Source organism: Lycorma delicatula, chromosome 4 (assembly GCF_047948215.1).
Source record: "Lycorma delicatula isolate Av1 chromosome 4, ASM4794821v1, whole genome shotgun sequence".
NCBI classification, from domain to species: Eukaryota; Metazoa; Arthropoda; class Insecta; order Hemiptera; family Fulgoridae; genus Lycorma; species Lycorma delicatula.
In genome coordinates, this window is record NC_134458.1 from 141508625 (window position 1) to 141514774 (window position 6150).

Below are 6150 nucleotides of genomic sequence, written 5' to 3' on the forward strand. Positions count from 1 at the left end.
GAAAGCTATTTTGCATCAAGGTAGAGGGAAATGATGTTCATGAATAGGTGAAACTGCAGTATAAACTCATTAAACTAAACTTGATAGACCAGAATTTTGGTTAATCCAGACTAGTCCTAGCCAATTTTCTCATAATAATTGGAAAAAATAGCACTTCTGAGTACTAAATACCCAGTTTAATTATTAAAAACCAATGTTTTGGTGTAGTGTTTTGGCTGTAAATAATACACTTTTGAAATTCATTTCAAAGTAAACGCAGTCTGTAAACATTCTGTTGTCACTTATCTAATAGAAGAATAAATAATATAAATTTATTTTAAGTTTTATCTAAATGGTCTAGTAAAGAAACCAATTAGGTTAAAATATTTTAATAATAAAACTGTAAAAAAACTAACATTAAATGTAACTTCTATTCAAAGATATGCTGGTTTGGATCAAAAGCAGTTCCACCAAGTCCTTATAACTGGATTTTAGCTGTATCTGAACTTTCCCAAACTGACACAAAAGGTTAAGATAATTTTAAAGATTTGTGAGATTTTTTAATATTTTTGCCTATTACCTTATTATACACAGTTATATCATTATTGTTTGAAATGTTCTCTCTCTAATAATTCTGATTACCCACATTTTATTTTATTTAATGTACCTTAACTAAAATTATCGTTACTCTTCAACTGTTTGATGTAGCTGCTGATGATGTGGGATCCTAGTTTAAATACACAGACTAAAATTTTTCTAAAGCAACCTTTTAAAAAATTTCTTAATCCTAATTACTTATAAGGCTATTAAATATTCAAAACTTTGTGAAAGTGAAAAGCCTTTTTATTCTTTTTTAAAACTTTTATCTGCATAAAGACAAAATATTTTATCTCAGAATTTCTAAGGTTTGAACAAAGAAAATGTATATAATTAATTGAGAACTAGTTCTTTCACAGACTTGATAATGATAATACGACCTCAGTTTATAACATGTTTTTTTTCTAGTAATACAGAATTTTAACCTGAATCATAACTCATAAAATTTTACATGTTTAATATTTACCATTTCACTTATTAGTGGGATATTTCTGTCCTTTAATGTTATAACCAGATGTTCTCTTCAAAAGAAACACTGTAGTGGAACTTTTTGAAAAAAGGTCCAATTATAAAATTATAGTTAAATAATTTTAACCGCATGAGACTCAGGTTTCCTGAGCACCAGTTATCCTGAGTGAAACTTCAGAGGAAAGTAGCTACTAGGTGGTTTGATTAGTCTTTCGCCCCTATACTCAGTTCAGACGATCAATTTGCATGTGAGAATCACAGTAAACCTCCTTCAGGATATCCCCCAACTTCATCCTGGCTAGACACAGTTCACCATCTTTCGGGTTCCAACATGTACACTCTTGAATGCACCTCGTCTCACGTTACATTGCGATTCTCGGCAGTGCAGAGACCGGCCCAGTAGGGTGAAGGCTGCGTCCGGGCTGCCGGCTGGCTTCCCCTTCACTCTCATTACGCCCACAGGATTCAACATACGCTGCCCCAACGACTTACGCACACGTTACACCCCTTGGTCCGTGTTTCAAGACGGGTTTGTTAAAATTGCGAAGCTGAAGCATCACCGATAGGTTCACATGGCAAAGGACGGAAGAACTTACCGCCAACAGCACCGCAGAAGCAGAGGCCTGAACTACTTGTGATCGCCCTTTAAATCAAAATAATTTGATTTTGATTAATAATATGATTATTTATTTACAAAATAATGTTTATTATGTATAAGACTACAAATAACTCACATTTGTTCAAATTACATTAAATTACCATTACAAAAAATATAAAATCAAACTCAAAAAATCATCTAAAAGTAATTTCTTTTATTTCATTTATTTATCTTGGTGGAATTGAAATAATTTTTTTTAGAAATTAGTTAATAATACAAATTACCTACAGACTGGTTGTTTTTATTGTGTTAAAAAATGTTCTGACTTTAAAAGCCATTCCATTCTTGGCTGAAAAAAATTTCAATAAATCTAAAAACATTTCTTTATTTTGACAAAAGAATGTTACAAACTAAAAATATTTATATAGATCTATTAAATTTTATGTCAAAATATATAAATTAATCCTTACCTTATTAAATTATATCCAAAATTAATGTTGTATAAGGGTTCTCTGTATGATCATCGCACTCTCTTTTACATCCCTTTCTTATCCTTAACTGTATCCTTTTTTTCTAGTAAAGTATCATGACAATTATGTCAGCTGACTTTCTGGTTTCTTCAGTGACGCCAATTTCTGTCATCTAGCAGCCAGCAGGCCTGTCCCATCTATAATGAGTCTACTTGTAAAATCCAAACTCATCAAAGATGTTTAGGTCTAATATAAAGAACATCTCCTTACTTAATGTAATCAGTATTTATGTACATAAACAAATATATTAGAAATTAAACTTTACATTTGAACACGAACAACTAAACAAATAAGTTTGATTTTCTACACATATATGCAAGAAAGTACCACATCTTAACAAACTGAACACCATAAAATCATGCAATAACAACATACCAATGAACAACACAATTTAAATCGTATGTTTCTCAACAAAATTCTTAACACATATCTGCTAAATAGAAAAAATGCTCACCAGTAATAAAATGTAGCTGATGCCAGTGTGAAAATAGCACCAGTCAGTGAGTGTGATCACAAAGAGACACTAAAAGTGTTTTGAAATAAATTTTTTTAAACAATTTGGTCCAGTTTGATGTAAAAGAATTTAAATTTTATGTATACATAATATATATATATATATATATATATATATATATATGTGTGTGTGTGTGTTTAATGTGTTTAAATAAAACTTAAATCACTAAAACGGAGTAAACAGATAAGTTAAACTTACCAAATTAATTCATGAATCAATTTTTGTGGGATCTTGTATCTTCATTTGGTATTTAACTCTATAATAATATTAAAATTAATAATTTTTAATTTATTGAAAATGTTACTGTTTTACAAATTTTTAAATTATTATGGATGAATACGCCAGTTCTATTGCCCAGTATTGTTTCAGTTCAAATACCAAATATCAGTATAAATATGCCATTCTATGACATATATATATATATATATATATATATGCTATTAATTAAAATTAGAGGTAAACAATCTGATGAAAACAACAGCATGAAAGGAGAAAAAATATAACAACATGATTAAAATCCTGATAGAAAATATAATTACATAATTAATACTGATAAAAAAAGTCAGTTTGGTATTGTAAGAAAACCAACAGTATATTTATACTATTATTAACTTTATTCTATATTAGATTATTTCCATTTTTTTTGACTGATATAATTAGAAACATAATGTGATATAAACAGAGTGATTCAAAGAAACGGGAAATTTAAAAAATTAAATAACGTTAATGAAAAATTCTTGTGCCCAGTATCTGAAATTTTGCTTGTTAGTTAACAAATCCACTGAGGTGGAAATGCGCTTCATCGTCGAAGAGTTTGTTCACGAACTGTGGATGTCAGATTTCCACCAATTCTTAACACAGCCTGGTTTCAACAAGACGGAGCAACGTCACATACTGCATGAATATCGATGGCAGCGGTACGCCGATTGTTTGGACAATGTGTCATTTCACGAAATGGTGACATTAGATGGCCCCCCCCAGATCGCCTGATCTCTCAGCTTGCGATTACTTTTTGTGGGGTCACCTTAAAAGCAAAGTGTTCCACAGTAGACCTGCTACAACGGAAGAACTGAAGGCAAAGATCCGAGAAGCAATTGCGGAAATTCCAGTTGAGATGTTACGTCAAACCATGAACAATTTAACTAAGAGACTTCGTGAGTGTTTACGTAGAAGAGGAGGTCACCTGAAAGATGTCATCTTTAAAAAATAAACTAAAATGCATGTATCCTAAAATGGCAACATTTGTACAATTACATGAAATAAAATTCATTTTCTAAAAAAAATTTTTCGTTAACGTTATTTAATTTTTTTAATTTTCCGTTTCTTTGAATCACTCTGTACAAGTATTTTATCATTATTAGTGTTTATCACTAAATTAAATATTAATATTACTTATGTATTATTGCATAAAATTTTATTATCATATGGATCTGAATTGTAGACGGTCAGAAAATAAGTATTTGAGTAGTTTTGAAATATTGTATAGAAGAAATTGAAATTGATAGATAAAGTGGACAATAAGAATTATTTAGAAAAATATGAGAGGAGCAGAATTATAATATGGTGAGGAAAAGGAAAACCTTTTGGTTGAGATATTTCTGATACAAAAATTATTTTCAGTAAAAGATCATGGAGGAAACACTGAAGGGAGAAGAATTTCAATAATATTTTATTTTACTGTATTATTTTCAATATTAATAAACTATTATAATTTATTATATAATAACATTAATAAAATTATTCCAGTTGTGATCAAGCTGAGTTATTTAATTTTATTTGGTAGGAAATGAAAACTGGTTTTTTAATCTAGAAGGACTCACCTCAAGAATCGTTGCCATAACTTTGTTATTTATCAACAGATTTGAATAAATAAGGTGTCATTTTCTTTGTCATAAAATACTTAAAATTTTTTTGTAAACATAACATTTAAATAAACCAGCGGTTGCAAAGATATTATCAATTAAAGAATTTATATAGCCACTATTTTGAAATGGACTGAGAGATGAGGTTCATTATTTTTATACAAGTAAACCACTAGGTACCTCAGCAGTATAAAAATATTTCAGCTCAATACTATAAACCATTCATGAGAAAAAAATGTTATGTTAAAAGTACATAATGGTGATAACTGGTAAACTAAACCTTTATGGACATATGTTGATATAAAACTTTTTTCTTTTTGTCGATGTGGGGGACCATTCCCTAATTCTTGAAACAGTTTTTTACAAACACTGTATATACAAATGTAGATGCATATTTATAAAGAATTATCAGCATTATTTACTTAAAAACAGAACAAATACTGAAGTATTTAATGATATTGTTTGTATGATTTTGATTTCTTTTAACTAATAAAAGAATAAATCATTCACTTAATAATATTTTAATCAGTTGAAAAAAAAAATTGTTTGTGGGTTTTTTGGTAACATTAAAGACATTTTTTGGTATCATAAAACAGCCTGCTGTTTTGGTAACATTATAAAAGCACATAATAAATTGAATAAGAACTTTTTATTTTTTGTTACACATCAGTAAGGAAATATTATAAGGTTACTTAAATTGCCAATGGTATCTTTAATTCAATAGATTTATTAATACAAATATTAATAGCATCCATAGAAAATTAGTGTGTACTTGATTATCACAGTAAAGTAATTATTTTTGAACTAAACTTAAATTTTTATAGAAAGATAAGATCAGAGACAAAAAAGAGCATGGGATTAAATTAAATTATTTGCTATACAAAACCTACAACAAAAGAAAATATTTCAGGGTAATGTATAAACTATTTTAATAATTTATTAATAATAATAATTTTTTTTTGCGGAGGGAGATGGAAATACATTTACACATGGAGTGTCAGGCTCCCACTGATGATATTATCCAATCAGTATCAGCAGACTACCGATTAAAACCACCCCCCTTTCTACCAGGACTCAACCCGGAACCGTTTAACACATTACTTCCGGCCGAGTCCTCTTATACTAGCTTGAGAGGCTACCTAATTTTGAGGACTGCCCAGGTCACCCTTTTTGGTCCTGAGAACGTTGCGGATGAATCGGGCTACACTCTCCCAGCTGCTAAGGTTACGGATCATGATCGCAACCACGTTGTGGGGGCTCAGTGCTCCGAGATCCGCCTCTAGTGTCCTTCGATCTGCCGCCCACTGAGCACATCCGAAAAAGGTGTGCTCAGCGTCGTCCAGTACACCGAGGCAGTCGGGGGATGGTGCTTTCCCTACAACATGGAGGTAAACGCGGAAGTACCCGTGGCCCGTTAAAAACTGGGTTATGTAGTACTCCACTTCCCCATGCCGCCGCTTCGTCCACATTCTGACCAGAGGGATAAATCTTGCGGTCCATCGTCCTCTGGTCTCGTGATCCCAGGTCTCTTGGCATGCGAGGGACGTGCGAGTGCGTTTCTCGTTGGCAATGATCTCCCCGTCTTCGCCTGCCCGTCGCCTC